The sequence below is a fragment of the Ursus americanus genome, chromosome 2 (assembly GCF_024610735.1).
Source record: "Ursus americanus isolate L20-20 chromosome 2, mUrsAme1.1.p, whole genome shotgun sequence".
NCBI lineage: Eukaryota > Metazoa > Chordata > Mammalia > Carnivora > Ursidae > Ursus > Ursus americanus.
This window is the reverse complement of record NC_142128.1, coordinates 13,320,288-13,341,979: the sequence shown is the minus strand read 5'-3', so window position 1 is coordinate 13,341,979 and position 21,692 is coordinate 13,320,288. Positions and strand designations below refer to the sequence as shown.

General features: G+C 46.6%; 1 protein-coding gene and 1 long non-coding RNA gene across 6 annotated transcripts in view; both read right to left on the bottom strand.

Moving 5' to 3' along the window:
* AUTS2 (activator of transcription and developmental regulator AUTS2) overlaps nt 1-21,692 on the bottom strand; it is a 1,104,184-nt gene that overhangs the window by 52,583 nt on the left and 1,029,909 nt on the right. The window lies entirely within an intron of this gene.
* Nucleotides 1-21,692, bottom strand: part of LOC123784717 (uncharacterized) — a 45,299-nt gene that overhangs the window by 13,850 nt on the left and 9,757 nt on the right. The window contains exon 2 of the long non-coding RNA XR_006777538.2: nt 1-21,692. This exon is cut by the window's left edge and continues 13,850 nt beyond it. This is a non-coding gene — a long non-coding RNA (uncharacterized LOC123784717).

Here is a 21,692-nt window from a genome sequence, read left to right as displayed (position 1 = left end):
CTGTAAGCCATTCCTATTCCGATGGATTAACAACTAGGCATAAAAAGCCCTGACCTGACATTTTTAAAAATACAGATGAACTTAAAACATAGAGATTATAAATAAATTTTTCTTCAAATATTCCAACCACATTGGGGTGCCTGGGGGTGCAGTTGGTTAAACATCTGACTCTTGGTTTCGACTCAGGTCGTGATCTCAGGGTCCTGAGATGGAGCCCCAAGTCGGGCTCTGTGCTCAGCACAGTCTGCTTGAAATTCTCTCTCCCTCTCCTTGCCCCTCCCCCTTGTGCGTGCACGCACTCTCTCTCAAATAAACAAATAAATCTTAAAAAAAATATTCCAAACACATCACTAATTTTGGAAAACTAAAAGCAACAATACCTATTCCCAAAGTCCTGAAACAACCAGCAGTAAAGGAGGCTTACTATCTCACCTTTCCCTGCAATTCCTGTATCACTTGATATCGTATGTTTCCATAGTAACATCTACTCTACATCAGGACCACTCCTGAAGAATGACCTATGTCATCTATAGGTTTTTATTGCTGCCTTAGTAACTTTTGGTTGCTTTAAGGGGACATATATTTACTTCATCAGTTCATTTGAAGTTTATCCTGGTGTGAGATGAAGATCTAGTCACCTGTTGAATAATCTTTCCTCCCATTCCCCTTGGGGTTCGTAGAGGCTCTTATAGCTTATGTTACATTTTTATATGAAAATAGGATCTGGTTTTGGATAACCCCTAACTTCATCGTCTGTTAACAGTACCATAATATTCAAATTATTAGGACCATGATATTCAAAATATTACTGCTACGTTCACAAGTAAATGAAGTAGAAGTGGTTACTCCCTCCTTCTTTACACATTTTCAAATCCACACTCCACTTGTCCCTACCCCCATCAGTCAAGTATAAATTTTGATGGTCACTGATCTATAAACTTCCAAATTGACTCCGATAAACTCAATATTTAGCCTAACTCAACAACTTGCCTTTTCTTAAGCCTCGTACCTCTCAGAGATCTGTAGTCTTGGTCGGCTAACTAAGTCTCCCCCAAAGTGAGTGGATGTGCTTATGCTTGGTTTCCTCTTCCCTTCAGGACAAGCATTCTGAGAACCTGTTACCTCCCACCCCCAAGTGCTTTGTTTTTCAAATGGGAGATGATTCCGGGAGAACACAAAAGCGCCACCATCAAGCCAACCCGGCTTCAGGTTGAGGGAAAATAACTTAGGGTACGGATGCAGTCCCGGACACGGGGAACGCAGACAGGTCCGTGTGCCTGTCAGTAGCCTGACTGGTAAGCACACTCTCCCTTAGAGCCCTCATGTCAAAAGCACTGCATCTTTCATAACATCCCTATAAAAACCAACAAGCCCACCCCCAGAAGGTCAGTGCCAGGAAGCCAACCTTGGCCTAGAAGCCATATCCCTCCCTGCCCTTCACCACTCATCCTGCCCCTCTCCCGAATGACTGTTGAGCTTCCAAAAACGGACTGGAGACCTTCTGAACAAACCGAGGGAATCTGCCACGTCCCACGTCCTTTCACAAGTCAATTCCATTTTGTTTGTTTCTGGGTTTCAGAAAGATCCAGGTAAGGCAATGCCTTCCAACCCCCCCAACCGAACTCACCCCCCGAAACCCCAGCACCCAAAAATGCATCTCCCAGGCTCCTACTTGCAGGGCAATCTATCGCAGCTCGAGTCTGGCCACACTTCACGCGCAGAGAAGGGCCACTTAGCCTGAGAGCTAGCCGTGTTCTTTCACAGGAAGGACAGACTACACCTACTGTTTCCTCCTCCCGATTACATCTTTTCTTGACCTTGGGTTGAAAGCTATAATTACCTCCCTTCCTACCTTAACGTACCAAACACTTCTTCCTTAACCCTCAGCAGCGTGACATGGAATTGAAGTCCCGATAATTACGAAGCGTTCAAGCAGCTCTTCCTATGCCTCATAACTGCCTCTTTGAGAGGTCACTGTGTCCATTTTACAAAGGGGCAGAGATAATGATGAACAGAGTTTAAGATTCTTGGAAAGGCAATCAAACGACTTAGGGAGATATTATACAACAGCTCAAAAATTAACTTGGGGACTTTCATGGTTATTATATGGCTTTATTTTCTATTCTTGGACACCGACTAATCCACGGAGTGGTCCAGTGTGCAAATATTACTTCCAGCAAGCAGCAAAGATGGGAGTTGACTCTATAACCATACTCGTCCTACCCTGCCAAGCTTGTCCCCCCCAATCCCTGCATACGTGCCAAGACAGACCTACTCCCCACCAAACCTCATTCTGGGACAGCCTTCTTACACGTTAAACAGGCCGGGGGAGGGGGAGAAGGTGTAGCTCTCCATACAGACACTTCCCGGTTGTTGTGAGATCTGAACAGGCGAGCATGATCTGAAACCCGGCACAAGCAGTCGGCTTTCGAGAGACGTGAGCCTGGGCCTCGAGACCTTTGCTGTCGGCTCAGCCCATGTTCCTGAAGCTCGGAAGGATTCTGAGAAATAAAAGGCACTTGGGCCAAAAAAGACTGTAGGGTCGCTTCTGTCCAAAATATAAAAGATGCTTAAGAGGAAGGACGATGAACAAGGTGCATGAACAAGAGTCTGCAGGTGATGAAGGGAACGCAGGGAAATGCCAACCAACGCAGAGTACAGACGGGGGCGGGGTGTTGATGAGGCTGGGGTGGGTGCGGAGTGGAGACAGATACAGTTGTCCACCATGCAATGCTCGCGATTTTTCTGTCTGTTTGAAAGCGTTCACACCACATCAGAATTACTGGGAGAAAATCAGACAGTTGGCATCTCCAATATTGTACAGAACTTGTGTGTGACCGATTTTCTCAGCTCCGCAGAATGTTCTGTGTAGGCAACAGAAGCATTCCGTGACCGGGAAGGGTATGAACTGTGATTATTAGACACCGCTGGCTCTCAGTCTTCCGGAGTCCTAGGAAACACCCCGTCTAGGGTGCCCTTAAGCTGTCTTTACTTCAGCAGACGGAGATTTCCCTGCATCCCCTCCTTTGCAGAATTAAATATTCAGGAGGCTCACCTTTTTATATACTTCTCTGCTGTCTCAGATCATTAAAAATCGAGGGTGTAAATGTTTATTATTCTTGAACGGTGCATGAACCAATTTCTACCAAACCCGCAACACTGAGTTCTAATTAACAAAGTGATTAGGATGTGCGGCCCTATCTGGAGAGTGGGAGAAGCCAGGTGTGAGGCCTGCCTCCACGGCTTCCTTCGGGGACAAAATGGAGATCACACGGGCCATGGCGAATTCCAGTGTTTGTTAGAAGCGCATAGAACGATGAACTTTCCAGTAACACAAAGAAATGAAAGAGCACTTGGAAAACTGTAACGTAATACACTTGCATGTGGTTCCTAATTCCCTTGGAATAGTTTCTGCACCTGTTTTGGACAACAGTGCTTGCTTTTTCTGCATCATCCTAAGTAAGATAGTTGCTAGAATCCGGAGTTTGGAATCTGGAGACTTGACATATGATGAGGGGAACTGGAGGCAAGGCTGGGCCTGCCTGGGCCTCCTCACCAGGAAAAAGACCAAGGGGTTAAATGAGAAGCAGACAGAACAGGTCAAAGGTCACCGGATAAAGACAACTGAAGCTGAACCTCCCCCCCTACCCCCCCAGCTATGTTTCTGTCAGGAGAGGAGACCTTTCAGGAGCAGAGGGATGCCCATGGTGGGAGGCTGGGGTCTGGACACAGAGCACTGCTGGGACCAGATGGCCCCGGCTATACCTCCGTGTCTGGAAGAGGAGTCTAAGCGAAGGTGGGCAGATGAGGTCAGCCACGAATTCTGACATGAAAAGCGAAGGAAGCCAAAATACTAGTACAGTTATGTGCTGAGGAAGCACGCATATGGGCATTCATTTTCTTACTCAAATACGACGACCGGTCCCAGGCTAGGCCCTGTACGGGAGGGGCAAAAGGCCATCAAGGCCAACTGATAAAGCTGGAGAATGGATGACGGCGAGCAGATTAGATGGAAGCATCCCATCGGTGGGAAATTCACTGAAGTTGGTGACCCTGCCATGGCTAAGTGAGAGACCATCCCTATTCTTAGAGAGCACTCGGTGAACTGTGTAGCTCTAAAGGGCTGTGATTTATGCAGCCTACCCTCAACTGGTTCAGAATAAAATTGCTTATTCGTGTGTGTGTGTGTGTGTGTGTGTGTGTGCATGCGAATATACTGAGAGAGAGACAGAGAGAGAGGGACAGAGAGAGAGAGAACCAGAAATAATAAATCGACTGGAGCAAAAAATTAAGAGATGGAAGAGGGTATGTGGATTTTGTTCTATTCTTATTCTTGCAAATCTTTGCTCGAGATTATGTCCAAATGAAAGGTAAAAAGAAAAAGAAGGCCTTGGAGGAAGAGTGGAATGGCTCTGTGACGGCCACTTGGAATGAACAATCACTGAAAGGTGGGGTAAATGGGACGATTGGCCTTCGGTCAGTTCTCCTCAAGCCAAAGCAAAACAAAACAAAAATGCTTCAGAAGACATTCTCAAGAAAGCGAAAAGCCAACCCACAGAATGGGAAAAGATATTTGCAAATCAGATAGACGATAAGGGTTTAGGATGCAAAATATATAAAGAATGATTACCACTCAATAATAAAACTAAGGCAAATTACCCAGTTAAGAGTGGACAAAGGATTTGGTAGACATTCCTCCAAAAAAGAGACACAAAGGCCAACAAGCCCATGAAAAGATGCTCTGTAGGAACCAGGGAAACACGAATCACAGCCACAGTGCGATACCACCCCACGCCCGCTAGCATGGCGGTCATCAGACTGACCCACACTACAAGTGCTGGCGGAGTGTGGAGAAACTAGAACCCTCACACACGGCTGGTAGGAATGAGGACAGGTGCACTCACTCTGGAAAGCGGCCGGGCAGCTCCACAAAAGGTTAAATGTAGTATTCCCATACAACCCAACCAACCTGCTTCCGGGTATAGACCTGAGAGAGAGGAAAACATACGTCCCCACCAAAACCCGTGCACGGATGCTCATAGCAGCGTCATTCCTATTATAGACACAACCCAAACGTTCCACTGAGGAATCAATACACAAAATGGGGCAGAGCTCTACCGTGCAATATTAGTGGGCAGTAAACAAGCAAAGGGCAGATACACGTCACAACATGGGTGAGCCCTGAGGACAGACTGACGTAAAAGAAAGCTGTCACAGAAGACTACATACCATACCCCATTCGTATAAAGGCCAGAATAGAGAAATCTATAGAGACAGAAAATAAATTAGTGGTTGCCTGGGGCTGAGGGGCATGTGAGGATTTGGGGGTCACGTCTATGGCGCCAGGTTCCTTTCGGGTATAAAGAAAGTGATCTACAATTGATGGTGGTAACAGTTCCATAACTTGGTGAATATACTAAAAGCAAATGGATTGTTCACCTTAAAAGGTGAATTTTATGGTACGTGAATGATACCTCAATAAAAAATAATGGCTGTCTTATTGCTAGTTATTGCTTACTAATGGGCAAATAGGGTCACACAATCTACAGTAAGAGGTAAATAAAAGTTCATGGCCTTGGGCTGACACGAGTCACACAGCGGTAACAAGTTTCTCACTTCTGAATTTCTGGAAGAGGAGAAGACAGGAGGCCTGGCCTCTATCCATTTCTGAGGTCTTCAGAGTCTCAGGAACGGGATAAACCATTTCCTCAGTTTCATCATCTATAGATTAGAATCATAATTCAATAATTCCACGACCGCTGACTGACTGCTAGGTTTCAGGTCCTGAAACTAGGAATTTGTGGAAAAGTTAAGACCCGAGCCCTGCCTAGAAGGATCTGTCAGTGGAAAGACTGGTTAAAACAAGAACTATAGTCTAATGCTAAGTTCTCCCACAGATCGTGGAAGTCCCCCGGTGGGGGTGGGGGGGGGATTTTAGGCATACAACAGAAACTGGGTCTCAGGAGGTGTGGGAAGGACGGAGTCCAGGGGTGGGGGGAGTATGGGGAGTCTGACAAAGGCTGGGCTAGACCTGAGAGCCTCTGGGGTGCTGCGCTCCTGACAGGGAAGGACCCAGGGAGTGGGGAGGTGGAGGGGCAGAGAGGGAAGGCATTGGGGGTACGCTGAGGTGTTAACCATCAATGGCATCCTTGACCATCTGGCCCAATGATGGTTCTGGTCACCATCTGCACAGGGTCCCCATGGCCACCTCAGAAGTCTATAAAAGCTCCCAAACGCCAGAGCCGCGAGAAACAGAAAGAGATAGAAGGTGTGGCCATCGCTCCCCCCTCCCTTTTTGTAAATCCCTGTGCTCCAGTGGGGAGCCGACCTTAGGTTCCCAGAGAACAGAGAGCAGCCCCTCCCAGCTGCTGAGCCTGCCCTGCCCTGAGGTTGTACTTGGGTCTCCCTTTCAAGCCGGGCCCTTGGGAGAAAGAGCACTTCATGGGATAACTGGGGGAGAAGGTTCTTTTAATCAGGGAGCACTGTTTGAGGAAACAACCTAAGGGGGAAGAAAGCGAACAGATCAGTTAAGGATGCAAAATGTCTTGGCACTCCTTATCCGGGCCACACGCAAAAATGCAAAATGCAAATCTCCCTTCTCTGGCAAAATTACAATTAGGAAAACGGTCAAAGGCAGAAACTTGCACAGAGCTGCTTCTAGCTGGGCTTTGTTTTTGTTTTTGTTTTTTTTTAAAGATTTTATTTATTTGACAGAGAGAGAGACAGCCAGCGAGAGAGGGAACACAAGCAGGGGGAGTGGGAGAGGAAGAAGCAGGCTCATAGCGGAAGAGCCTGATGTGGGACTCATCCCATAACGCCAGGATCATGCCCTGAGCCGAAGGCAGACGCTTAACCGCTTAACCGCTGTGCCACCCAGGCGCCCCTCTAGCTGGGCTTTGAAATGAAGGAGGCTCGGTCTGGGTGAACTCCATCTCCCCTTCTCAGACCCTCAGAGGGTCTTTGCTATCTCCTTTTTCAAAAAGATGATGTTGCACTCTCCAAACCACAGCAATCCTGCCCTTTAAGGATGAATTTAGGATTCTCCTCTACCTTTGGCTGGCATAAAGCATTTTGGAAGAAATCACCTGCTTTCTAAAGTCTAGGACATAGCCATTAAAATCCAAATATCAGCACAGCATCACAAAGCAAACAAAATTATTTATGTGTTTCTGTATGTAAGCTATTCCTCAAATTACGTGGGTTGTTTTGGCCAAATGCTACTTGGGAGCCGCTGTAAAAAAGCAAACAGGAAAAAGAGAGGGTTTTCAAACTATAAGGGGAAAGTGTTTAAAAACTCAGTATATTTTGTTTTAATTTTCTTCCAGATCAGATTCTGCTTACCAGTGTTTTTTTTTTTAATTCAATCTAAAAAGAAATATTCATGTACAATTTTTGCCATCAACTTCTGAATTCGTTCATGGAGGAATTCAAGAAAATTCAGAGTTATAAACAACGACATCAGCTAACTTTTTCACTTTCAAGATAAGCCGAGTCCTGAAGATCAAATCAAGAGCAGACTTGAACCCAGGCCAGAACCCACACGTTCTCACGGCCCGGTCCGTTTGCTCGCTGCTGGACCGAGATGTGTTCAAGGAACCGCAGCCCGGTTTGAGGACAAGCTTCGCACAGGGAAAGGGGGCAGGTAAGCAAATAAAACCATTAGCATTTTCCCTTTATTAGTTCCAGTATATAGTTTGGATAATTTAATTATCTTTAAGATTTGTTTTGCTTTTTTTAAACGACTAGCCTCTTTTCTCTGGAAGAAATGAATGACTGCTTTTAGGGGTTTGCCTTTCTCAAGTTCCAGCTTACAAAACGACAGATTCCTTTTACAGTTCAAATTGTGTAAACTGGAGAAGGAATCCTTCCAGATACTTCTGTGCTACTTAACACCATAAAGCCGACGTCTGAGCCTCTTTTCAATCTCTCTCGCTGACAAGGAACACTTCAGAAGTAAGCACATGCCTGGGTTCAGGCTTTTAACTTGTAAGGTCAGGTCTGACGGTTAAGGCAATAACTTCTCTAAACCCAAGGCATATATCTTAGGATACGTTAGATGATGAAGAAAGCTGTTTTTTTTCCTGTTTGTTTGTTTTTTGGGTTTTTTTGGTCTGGGGACACAAACTGTGAATCTCTGAAATTTAAGTTTTAGAAACATCCCGTGATAAACAGACTTCTGGGACTCTAACATAGAGGGCTGTGGCCCCTTTTGCTTGGCACGGCAGAAACGTGAATACACGCTTGGGCACAACTGCTCTTACCCTGGTATAAATGGGCAGGTTCGTGCACGCTGGCCCCCGGGGGACTGCCTAACCTGTTCAGCGTCGGTAAGAATCTCTGTATCCCCACAAGGTGGGGTGGAAATAACCTCTCTCCCCTTAGATAGCCCACGGGTTAGGAAGAGTCACCTGGGCAACAATGTTAATACCCGGCCTTCGCATATCCTACAGGTTTATTAGTCCTATTGATGAGGGGGGTGGTGAGGACAGAAAGCTTCTGGCCCGGGGAACAGAGAGCCGGGCTACCCAGGCTTCCCAAGTACCCACCCTGAGAACCTTCCTGATGAAACACTACAAAGCTGGGGTGGAAAGGGAATGAGGCAGGGGGGATTGGCTTTGAGATGCTTTAAAACAAGATAATCCGGCGTGTTATCCTCTACACCTGCTTCTCAAAAGAACAAAAGCACAAGATCCACTCTCAATACAGGTCACTCGGGTTCCAGAAGATGCTCTTGTGTTTAAGCCTCTCTGACTTGACAGCATGATCCTCTAAACTGGGGGTTAAAGGGTCTTGGGGTGCTCCGGCAGCAATAAGCTGGACAGGGCCTCTGGATTTCTTGACACTTAAGATTTTATCTTCTCAAAATTTCTGGGATACGGTGGTACAGAAGGTTCCATTTGTACCATGGGATTTTTGCTCACAGAGTTTGTGTTCCTGACTCTTTATTTTCTTCCTACTGTTAGTATTTTAAGACACAGAAATTTGAGAAGGTCAACATCATATACCATTTTGATAGGAAATGTCAACACACTAAAAAACAGAGTATATACACATGACAGAATGTTTAAAAGTTTAGTATATTCCCACATAGCAACTAATTCAAATAATAGGATATGTATCAATAGCGTAATTATTTCTAAAGAAATGCCATTTTCATTCAAAATTATGCATAGTAAGATACCAAATTGTTCCTTGGAATATTTCCCTTATGAGAATGTAAATACGGGTTTCTAACGAGCACACTTGTCTCTAAAAATTGTCCGAAGGGTTCAGAAGAGGCACTTCAGGTGTTAACTGTCTTCCATCACCTTTCTCCTCCTTTCTTAACATGTGAAAAAAAATCTCTGAATTCACCTCCTAAAATTGAACCTGACAAATCCTGACTCCTAATAAAAACAACCTGGCCGCGTCCCTTCCTTCCCCCACATTTATTTAAAGAGTTGAGTATAATTAAGAGAAGCACCGAATAGGTTTGTTAAACTTGGCTCTTTATCTCCAATGGGGGCAATGGGGCTACTTCTGAGCTTTCAAACTCTACCTGCACCAGTGACACCAAACCACCAAACACACAGAAGAACCTCAACTTCCACCCAAGGTCTTGGCTGAAATCACAGAGCTCTTTACTCAGAGATATCAATCCCCACCAGCAACAGATTTAGGCCTCTTGTGGAATGCCACTGTTTTATCATTCGCCATGTAAGTCTGCCAAATGGAAAATCCTCAGGCAGTTGGCAGAATAAAAATGCATTTGGTGCTGACAGTCACGATAGAGCACGGGGACCACAGAGTCGTTCCCAAATCTCATTCATTTTTACAACATAATTCTATTAAATGGTTGCTCTTATTAAAAATGATTAAGGGCCTGCCACTATCATCTCCATTCTACCCAAGGCATCCTTTTAAAATGGGGTGTGATAGTCATTGCCAGTGGAATGTTCCAAGCTGATGACATTTCAAATAGGCTTTCAAGGTGCCGACGACGGATCTCCCCTCGTGTTCTGCCAGAGCACTCACTCCCAGGAAGATTTTACCCTAGAGGAAAAGGGTAAACCATTTCCCAAGTCCAATTTAATTTGGTTTAAGTCTTGGAGGGAAGGTCATTTCTCTTACTAAAAGGCTCAACCTCTTTGCTCTCTTTCTCTAAAGATCTATAAATCATGGTTTGAGTAGACAAATTATAAAATGTGATATAATACACTACATGTATGTACCATATTTCTTCATTTCTAAGACATTATTCTCCCCATTGTCACCCCCCCACATACATGTTAATGTTTCTGAAATACAGTTGTGTCTTGCAATCAACACAGCAGTTTAACACAGTAGTATTTTTCACTCCTTACCCTCCAAACATATTAATAAGTCAATGGTGCATCTCATAATGGAGGCAATAAATTGTTTAATGCACGGGGTTCTTGAAAATGATCCATCTAGATTAAATCCTATCAATCACGTTTCAGTGGTGCGCCACCACTTGAGGGCCTAACAAAGAATTTCAAGACGGAAATGCAACCTCTCTTCCCTCCAAAAAACAGACCGATAGTTTACTTCTCACGTTAGTTTGCTTTTGTTAAGCTTACTATACACAGAGATTCCAGTTATGATACCAGCATTCCATACCCACAGGGTTATAAGTCAAATATGGAATCAAATCTTTGATATAAGCACATATGAAAACATCTGAAAATACCCAAAAATATATTCTCCTCCGAAATCGCAGGTACTTTTCCCTTTATAAAAGAAGTTGCCTAAGTATATACTTAGAAGGTCTATAAACAACACGTTAGTTTCAGGGGTGTCTGATCTTTATTTTTGAGATTTTATTCTCTAGGTAACGGCTCCTAACACCTCAATTTTACGTGCAGCCAATGACCTGTAGACAAAACCTGAACGCATGAGATAAGTTACCGGTATTGAAGATACAAATAAAAGTGGGGCTGCAGGAGTATTTTTCCTTACCACTCAGGAAGGTAAATTAAAACACAGTTTCTCTGGGGGGAAAATCTGAGCCTTTTATTTCCTTTAAATGTCCCACAACACTTTGTGCGAGGACCTTATACAGCACACCTGGACACCTGCTGTGGGTCTGACCCCTTCAACAGAGTGGGTAAGCATGCGGGCTCCAGGGTCTGCTGCCAAACCCAGGTGTGCCATCTGCCAGCCCCCTGGCCCTGGGCAGCCTTTTCCGCCTCTCCGAGCCTCCGAGTGCCCGTGGAGATCGATGCCCCATCTTCAAGGTCTTTGGGGGGCCTATTAGAGGTCTCCCAGCTTCACTATGAAACTTTGAACTCAAAGGTGTCAACATGTTCTCTTTAATGTGCGTGTGTTTGAACACAGGAGCCTCAGGCAAGGGCTCCAAAAGGAAAATTTTCCTTGTTAGCATGACTAAGGGTAGAGGAGGGAAAAGTGGCTTATATAAGTATCGCCCATTGCAGGGGATTCAAGTAACCTGTTCTCAACTCCTAGCCTCACCTCCCCCACTTCAGGACACTCCTACTTCGAATTCGGACCTCCTGTCACCAAATCACTGGTTTTGGTCAACATTCCAATTTCTGTTAGCACAAATGAAATATAAAACATAAACGGAAATGAAAAGTTAGTTTGTAAAAGCTAAGTTACAAGAGAACACATGTCCATGCCCGCTGGGTTTTTAAAAATAAAAAATAAGACAACATTTAAGGACCGGATACTTTAAGTCTCCTTAAGATTCACAACGGTCTGGATCTGAAAGGCACAACGACATTATAGATCTTTTAAGAATCCGAAAGGTATATTTTGGCTTGTTAAGGGATACACATACACAAAATTTTACGAAATTGTCGCCAAGAATGCTGTTTCCATGGACATCATAATGATTTAAATTTAACGGACACTCACTCCCACCTTAAGGGTCCTGAGTCCCACTTTCCTTATCAATTAACCTGTCAGCTTGATTAGTCAAGTCTAATTAGTTAAATCCTTTTTTAATGAAAAGATTATGCCTTAAGCAGTCTGCCAGTTCCAGGGCTACTGGCAACTACAAATTAATCTCTGAAAAAGAAAAAAAGGGGTGTGGGGGGGGGAGGGGAGAGTCCTAAAGTTGGAATGGAACCCAGAGTTCCAAAAACTCAGGTAAGTCATGGTGACAGCATTTCAAACACGATGAACGTGTCTACAAATGCCTCGTTATTTTGCACATGCGGCCTCTTCCCAAGACAGCTACTTCCAAGTACCCCAAACAAGTGGCTAGGTACACGGGAGTCATCAGTTAAAGTGAGGGGGACGCAGACAGAAAACAGGATCATTTATTAATTTAAAAAGTGACCGGGTGACAGGTCAAATGGCCGTAGGAGGAAATTCATAGTGGAGGGTATCCTCCAAGACAACCAGTCTGGACGCTCCAAAAACTCGATGTCATTAAAAAATTTGAAAAGGCGTGCGTGAGGGTGAGGATGGGATGGAGTTCTATATTCGGTTTTAAGACGCTGAAGACAGAGATCGACCAAATGTGTGACCCTGACTGGATTACAGAAAAGAAAAAGGAAAAGCCCACTAATTAAACACAAGCACATGCAGACACACCCCAAACACTTTAGAAACAATCATACTGAACTTTAGATAAAATGACAGTTAACTTTCTTAGGTGCGGTAATACCACTGAAGTTATGTAGAACAAGGCAGGAAACGAATACTGAAGTATTTTTACACCTTTAACTTTGACATGATTCAGCTAAAAAAAAAAAAAAAGGAGATAAAGCAAATGTGGTGAAATGTTAAGAATCAGTGAATCTACTCGAAAGGTACATGGGGTATTCAATGTACTCTTCTCTCAATGTTTCTGTAAGCTTACGATTTTGCGACATAAAAAAAAAATCGAAAAAATCTGGAGGAAAAGTTAAAGCGAGAAAGAAAGTAGGTCCTAGAGTCACCATCTGGGTGCCCTTCAGGAAACCAGGAGCGGGGGGAGCAACGCCACGTCCCTGGCTATTGTCCCTAGCACGATGCCTGAGACAGGCAGGCACGCAAGCATCTGAGCCGTGGGCGGATGGATTCCCGAATGGATTCCCGTGGCTCCACCACGTGTCAGTCATGTGGCAGGTGGTCTCTCTGAGCATCTGCAGAAGAGAGATACTACCAGCCTTGTGGGGATCTTGTACCCGTCAGCACGCATATTGATCAAGGTCCCCCAGTCGGCATATACCCGGGACTCGGCAAATGGTGCTGTTACTATTTTTAGATAACTCAAGGTTTAAGAAACCTCTGAGACTGAAAAGTATAAGTGGCTTTAGTTTTCAACTGAAAGTGTCCCGATTTACAGGCAAAATGAGACTGGAGAGGTCTAATGGCGGTCTTCCTTGTACTTGCACGTGAGCTCAAAAGCACTCCTTTGCCGACCTCTCTTATTAAAGACTCCTTCACTTTTATCAGGCACGAGGTATTTCTCAACCTCACCTGACATGGGGTATCCCTTCTACTAGAGCAATGTGAGCTTGAACAGATTTCCCTGGAACTGGGAAGCTCTTAACGCCAAGCTTTTCTCAGTAGAGCAGTGAGCGTGTTGCCTCAAGAAGGTGCTGGGTTGGAAAGCCCTGACAAGGAATCCCTCAGCTACTAAAAGCCCAACAGAGATGCTGAGGTGGGTCCCAAAGTTGGTGAGAAAGAGAAGAGAGATGGGATTCCTCTCGGATGAAGTATGGTGGCGAGGATGAGGACAGGAGACAGAGACCAGGCTAAGAGAAGGAGGGGGGGGTTGGGGGGGAGGATAAGTGTTAAAAAACCCAAACAATAAAAAAAATCCTAACAACCCCTTTCCCCTTCACAACCCTCTGCAGAAACATGAAGGGCAGATACTCCGAGGGAAGACAGCTGCAAAGCTCTGGGACAGCTCTGTCCCGCGGGAGGGACAGCCACTTTCTTCCTTCCCCACATCATCCCAACAGATTGACCTGGGGTGACTTGTGACTTCGAGCCCAGCATGAATGACTTGACTGTCCTACTCTGAATGTTCCCTGAGGTAGCGGGAGTACTTACCACTTCCTCAAACTCTTGAGTCTTGTGAACCTGACAGCAAACAAAATAAGTTCAGGTTTCAATAAATCCCCCTGTCAGCCTGATGGCGTTTAAAAATTAAAAAAAAAAAAAAAAAAAAAAAAGGGCTTCGTGTTGAACTTTGGATCTGCCTGTAATAAACTCCATGGGGTAATGATTCAGATTTTGGCAGGAAAGGCTTTCGGACTGCTGCTTAGCCAGAGAGGGACAGAAAGGGGAGGGGAGAGCCAGGACACCGGGCTAGAGACTGGGGAGAGGCCTGAGCTCAGAGACGCCTGTACTGTGTGGTGTAAGACGGAGCGCCATTTCCTAGGGGAGGTCTAAAACTTCGTGGCTTAAGAGCCAGTCCCCAAGCTGACTCCAGCTCTTAAGTGACACCATCCTAAATTACCTCCAAGAGTAAGAAATCAGTGAGGTGAGAAAACCTAGCAGGAAAACACCTCAGCATTTCACCTTGTGGGGTGTGACCGGCTTTTCCACTGGTTTATTGATGGAATTTGTATTTTGGAGAATAATACGGTATAGGGTAATCCCCGTGTGCTCTAACCAGGCCCCACTGGCTATTTGAGAAAAGGATTAAGTAGTCACTACTCTTAAGGAGCCCTTTAGAGCTATGCAACCCTAAACAAATACTTCCTTTAGAAGGTGATACTCTTGTTTACACTGTACCTTCCTTATAATTCGATAGAAATTTGGGAAACTCTGCTCACACCTCAGAGGGTCCAGGACTGCCTGACCTCTGGGCGCTGGTACAGCTAGGAGTGAGGAAAGGGGGCTGAACGAGGTGGAGAACCTTGGGGCGACGTGCTCAGTCAAAATGGTGTTAATACTATCTACCTCAAAAGGGTGCTGTGAGGACTCTGTGAGTTAATCCCTGTAAAGTGATCAGAACAAAGCCTGGCACAGTGAGGACTCAATAAATATTCGCTCCCATGACTCGTGGATTAAGGCACGTTAGTAACTGAAAGGACCTGAATTACCGCTAGGAGGATCGTACACCCCGTTTGCCCGGGCAGTCCAGGGTTAGGCCTGTTGTCCCAAAGTAATTATTAACAGCAATCTGTTTCACTTGTAACAGTGGCCCCCAGTCCGGACAGTAAGTTATCTGGTCACCTTAAGGATCACTCAAAAGAGATGTGAATGCAAAGTATTTTGCAGGAAGGCGGGAGGGGAATGAGGGAAAGACATCAAAAAGGGCTGTTTTTTGTTTTAAAGATTTATCTATTTACTTGAGAGAGAGAGAGAGAGCGCGCACAGGAGCACGTGTGGCAGAGGGAGAGGGAGAGAGAATCTCAAGCAGACTCTATACCTTGGGGCTCGTTCCCACGAACCTGAGATCAAGACCTGAGCAGAAACCAAGAGTCAGACGTTTAACCAGATGCAAAGAGGCTTATTTCAGCTCCTGAAGGAGGGCGAGATCTGTTGTTTGTATTTTTGTTGTCAATGTTGCTGTTTGTCTCTTAAGCTCAGGATCCTCTGAAGAGACTGAAGGAGCTAAAGAGCCGGTAGAAAGGGAAAGGCTTGATTGGGGAGCAAAGAGCAGGAGGTGGACAGGAGGAGCCAGACCGACAGACAGAGGCCAGCCAGGGAAGGAGGCAAGAGACCCAGCTTCCTCTGGGGCAAGAGAAAGAGACCTTCTGAGTCTGGAAGAGGAAACAGGGGCTGGTCCCTGGCCGATGCCCTCTGTCCCCCCAGAAAGGGCACTGGAGGGGGGGCGGGGCGGTGGGGACAGCATGGGAGCAGAGGGGGAAGCAAGCAGGGCAGGGCTGACCACTGAAGGAAGGGAGCGGTGGGCAGGGGACCGGTCTGGATGCTCTCCGAGTTCAGCTGAGGTTGGAGAGTGCAAATATACACAGTCACCAGCTCCGTAGTTTTCTTCCAGAACACTTAGCAGCCCAGGGGCAGGAATGGAGGAAATAAGATGACTAGCCAGTCGGTGTGGTCGGCGCTCGGCAACCGAAGTGGCTGAGTACTGTGGCGAGTGAGTAGTGCTAAAGGATACTTAAAAAAAAATAAGTTTATCGAGGGTCCAAATACCTCCAGGGGGCAGTTTTTGAAGACAAAAAGTGGTTCAAAGCAATGCTCTGCCCCAAAAGGCATCACTGCCCAGGAGGCCGATGGGCGCTCAGAGGCAGAGATCGGCAGCAGATGTGAGTGGCCGGCCGGGTGAGGGTTTGAGGCTCTTCCAGAAAAAGGTTTCGCAGAACAGGGAGGAACAGCAGAGATTTCTTGCTCAGCTGCCACCAGAAAGCTCAGAGTGGGCTATCGGGCTTCATAAGGAACAAGCGAAACGGCCCAAGCAGGGATGAGGGCCTTCCTGCTCGGCGGCCTGTTTCCTCTCCCTGCCACCTGCAGACCTGCGCCCTGCCCAAGGGCGCTGCAGAAAATACACCGACAAGCTCCAAACCGTCAAAGAACCCACAGTTTCATCAGATTCGTGAAGATTTCCAGGCACAACTGCTGTCCCATCGCTTGAAATTCCTTAACCGCTGTTCCAGCTTGATTTCTATTAATCAGCAATGTAACCTTCTGATTCCATAAACACATAAAATCCGGGTTTGTGGCGGGAGGCTTAAGTTTGAGTAGAACACTCCATCTTCCAGAAAAGTAAGCGGCTCGATGTGTGTGGCCTCCGCCGGAAGTCAGGCCGTTCCCCGCTCTGTGGCCCCCAGCCTCTCCGGGACCGCATAATCAGTTCTTGTCCCAAATCGACCACAGAGAGTTCAGGCTCAATGGGAAACTGTGTAGTGGACAGGAGGCATTTTGTAGTTGACTAAGCCAAAGGCTCCCCGACTGTAGGCTGGGCTGGCCCAGTAGAAAAGATGCGTGGCCGGGCGGCCAGGTCATAAGAACTGGCTGTCACTTACCAGTCGTGGGACGATTTTCTTGCAGGGAAAATACCTACCTGGCTAGGCTACCGGATAAATTCAACGAGGCGGCATATGAAAAACCCTGGCACACTACAGGTATGTGATTTATGGGGGCGACCTCCTATTCCTTTCCTGGAAGATACCTCCTATTCCTTTCCTGGAAGATACCCAGTTGGGCTCATCTGATTACCCGATAATGCCAAATGAGTTGATCAGAGCTAGCAAGACGTTAACTTTTCCCTACCTTCTTTAATCAAGGCACTTAGACTCCCCGTTATAATGTCATTTCCAAGGTTTAAGTAAGTTTGAGGATGTTACATTTTCATTCCCTTTGGTTCAATGAACAGAAATGGAGCCCTTGTGTATTTAAAGCACAGGGCTGGTCACCGTGGGGAGGGTGCTGGGCAGATTCAAAATGGGGAAGACTGCACTTACAACTCTAGAAAGAAGTGTGACGCACCGAGTGTCCGAATCTTGGGGAAGAGGGAAGGCCTCCTGTGGGATGTGATATGTAAGCCAAGCTTCGAAGGGCAGGGATGACTTTAAATGCACCTTTTAATATTTAACTTTAAATTAAACTTTAAATATACCTTCGTGTATAAACTCCTTGGAGTTCTAATTTTCAGACATTGTGTCTCTTCCATCGACAACCACAAACCACAGTAAGAAAAATGCTCAGTGAATTCAAAACATGGTTAAGTCTCTTGTAAGAAAAATGCAAACACAGGTGGTTACGGGCATATTAATAAAACACCTGGTAGGACATCACCTTCTTGCTCTGATAACTTGCAACTAAAAGGGAAGAATGAAGCATTTATCTTGCTCTTCCTTTGATTATATCTGAGGGTCACCCGAGAGCTCCAGCTGATGAGGTAAAGCTCTGCTGTTCAGAAGACTTTCAGTCAATACATGAAGAAGGTCGGAAGAAAGGTCACCTTTGGCCATGGCTGATGAAACAGTGGATTGGGCAAGGACCGTCGGTGGATAACGCTATTGGATGAAAGAGGATGATGGGTTCCTTGGCCATGCAGGGGTCAGGCTGCCACAACCCAAGCTGACTGAACGATCTTGGCATCACTAAAACTTGGCCATCCAGACGTTGTGGTTCCCCGGATGTGAGGCAACGCGAGGCTTACCACATTGCCTATGGAGTTTCCTAGCCAACAAGCCTGACCCGAATCTAGTCAAAGAGCTAGGGCCCACTTCCATTTACAGGAAATATGAGGGACAGAGCCATAAACTAAATGATGCCATGAGGGCTTCCAGAATGGGGAACAGTGTACAAGCAGTTGACCTGGTTTTTGCAACAAGTCACTGACTTGAAAAAAAACGGGAGGCTGGGGAGAGGTGGATGGCTCTAGACCGAGACAAGTCATACATGACCCTGGTTTGTACCCCGCTGGGAACAGATCACGTAAAATGACACTTGGGGGACAACTGGGGAGATGGCATTGAGAATGGGTGTTTCTCTTTGCAGAACTACCGTACTTTGTTGGTCTGACAACAGAATGCGGTGAGGCAAGAAAAGAATTTTTTAGGGGCGCCTGAGTGGCACAGCGGTTAAGCGTCTGCCTTCGGCCCAGGGCATGATCCCGGCGTTATGGGATCGAGTCCCACATCAGGCTCCTCCGCTATGAGCCTGCTTCTTCCTCTCCCACTCCCCCTGCTTGTGTTCCCTCTCTCACTGGCTGTCTCTATCTCTGTCAAATAAATAAATAAAATCTTAAAAAAAAAAAAAGAATTTTTTAAAAAAGTTGTGTGCTAAGTATGTAGGGGTAAAATGACAAGATACCGGACATGTACTTTAAAATGCGCCATTAAAGGAAAGAGGCCATATACTGCCTTATCTATCCTTATCACCTAAAAACCATTGCGGCAGAATCCTGATGAATACGCCGTTGTATATAACAGGCATACGTGGGGGTTCACTCTGATGTTCTCTATGCTTAAGGAACTCCGGTGCGGGGAGACCCAAGAGTCCGTGCCTTCACAAGCCCTCCAGACAACTCTGAGACAGGCTAAGGTTTGAGAATCGCTATCCGAACACATCTACTCCTGGAAGATGTCTGTTCTTGAAGGACATCTAAAAAAGCTTTCATATTTAGGTGACTGGCTGAAAACCTCTTAGGGTATCACATTTTGGGGAGAAAATCCAATGTAGCAGATATAACTTTATAGCCCTAAAACTTTACAATATTTCGCACAGAAAGGAAAACAGATTTCAGAACATCGTTGTCCATGAATTCTATGATCCGGGCTGTTGTAGTTTAATAAAGAACTCATGCAGTTCTTTGTTTACCAAACAGTTACTGGTAATCACGGCACATCGACCGAGTTTGTGTGTGTGTGTTGTGATAACCCTTCATGCAGGTGGCAGGTGGGCATCTGGGAGGCAGCACCTGCCAACCAGGAACTGGATAGAACTGTTTGTCTTTGAGAAGTGGTTGAGCAAGTTAGCTTGGCTGGTTACAGCAGAACACTGGCCCAAGGTCATGGTTCCAAACCCCATTATATCAAGAGCTTCCCTTGATAACACAGCCCTCACTGCAAGGCTGGCATCTGCCAGCCACCCTGCACACAAGGAGGCCGTTCCCCAGGCGAGAGGCTAAGGTTGAAAATCCATGACAAGAGCACAAGTGACTCCAAGGGCAGAGCCCACAGTGTTACTTTCAACAGATCTGGTGCCTCTGAGATTAAAGATAAACAAATAGAAAGGCTGCCCAACAATGAAGAGACCTATTCCCTGTTCCATACGCTATGGATTTCCCCGAGCAATTCTGTGGATCACCTGAGCATTTACAAAAACCTCACTGCCAAGAATCACCGGCAGACTTGTTCAAAACAGACCGCTGGGTCACGCCCCTTGGAGTTTCCAGTGCTACAGGAGGCTGCATCTCGAACCACTACTCAAGGGGATGTTGGTAGTGCTGGTCCAGGGACCACCCTTGGAGAACCGCGGGTCTGGACCCGGGTGCCGTACCTGAATTCCATCCAATCCACTCCTTGTTAGTGAGTGCCCTGTCAGCAGAGACCCTGCCTTTCCAGATTCTGTAAACTAAGTCCTGGGTCTGAAGGCCCAATCCGTGACACATCAAAAGGATGAGGAGGGCGTAAGGTGGGACCGCACATGTTCTTTAAGTGAAATCTTGAACCACACTGGGCTGGGCACTGCACCGGCAGCATGACCTTGGTGCTGTCCTCAAAGAGCTGATGCTGTTTCTGCCACCCTTTCTTCGATGAGTTCCACAGGAGTCATGGGGAAGACCTGAGGATGCGTGTGTGCACGTGCGTGCACGTGTGTATGTGTTTTAAGGCCAACCTTCACTACAAATGCTAATGGTCGCCAGTGCTCGAGAAGCTTCTCTCCACGGTCCAGCCTTACCAGCGCTCCAAACAGAGCCGCCTGCCTGCCGCCCGCCCTCCCCGCTGCGGGATGTCAGTTGTTCACCTGCATGGAAATGACAGCTGCTTGTCACGGTCTACATGAGAGGCCGCACTGGCAGCGGTAACTAGCATGCCATTTCCAAAGCTGTCATTCTCTGGTGTCAGCACAAGCCACTGTTCAAAGATCTGCTCTGACATGAACCAGGCAGCGCCGGAGAGTTACTGCGGCCGACTCCCCTGTGCGCCCGCGTTTGTTTCACCCAATTATTTGTTTGTCGCTTGGAAGCCCAGGATGTCGAGCAGGTATTGTGGAGGTATTTTTGGCCTGATGCACAGGCAGGAAGCATAATGAGGCCCTCAGGTGAAGGTCTATTTTGTCAGTTAGGTGCTGGAATGATGTGCAGCTGAGAAGCCCGAGTGGCAATTAGGATATTTGAATAAGATAAGATACATGGCAGGATGCTGAGAAGGCTCAGAAAGTCGGCCTCAACTTTTAAAATGCCAGAAAACCCTCCGAGTAGGCAGTTTTCAAGTTTGTCCTGGAGCTAATACAGGAGGAGGAGGCGTCAGAGCTGTCTTCCCTCCAGCCAGAGGGGCCCTGAGAAGGAAGGGGGCTGAACCCAGGCACCAGCCCAAGCTGCAGCGTGATCTGGGGGTGAGGCCCCCCGCTGCACAGGGGGCACAGGGGTTCGGGCAGAGATCGGCTACCCATGGCCGGCGAGGCCACAGTGGCAATGGGCAGCCAGCCTCCGACCAGCGGCCCCCGAGCTGCCTATTTAAGTCAGGAGCTTCTCCTTCCCGTGGAAGTAGAGGACAAATTGATTCGATGTCTCAGGTCTTGGGAAGAGGCCACTATCCAGGGCGATGTGGCCCTATGGCAAGCTGCCAAAACCAAAACCACAAAATTTAGTTTAGAATCGAACGAACATTTGACCAGAGCCCATAGCAGCCGTGTCCCTGCTTCCAATGCAGGAAATTAGTCTCTAAGACCCTCAGCAGTCACTGGAGACATTCTTCATTTCTGGAGTTCTCAGTCTCCGAACGTGAGGGAGACGACCCAGACAACACTCCTAAGTGACACACGAGGGATCTGGTGACAATAAAATGAACCCAGCTCCTCCTTATGCCCGTTCACAGGTCTAGTGGGATCAAGCTAAAATCCAGCAAACAGCAAGTGTGCTCGCTGAACAAATGAGGTCGATATGATCACTGCCTTCTAGCAAAAGAGAAGCAGGAAGCAGGACTGCTTCAGTCCAAAAGGCCTAGACGAACTTCTGAGGAAGCAGAGCTCTGGTGGGCCAGAGTTTGCTGACAGCTGAAGACAAATGGTGAGGTGGTGACATTCCCTCCGTTATCCAGAATGGTCCATCCAAGCCCCTTTTCACTTCACGCTGGTAAAATGAGTCACTC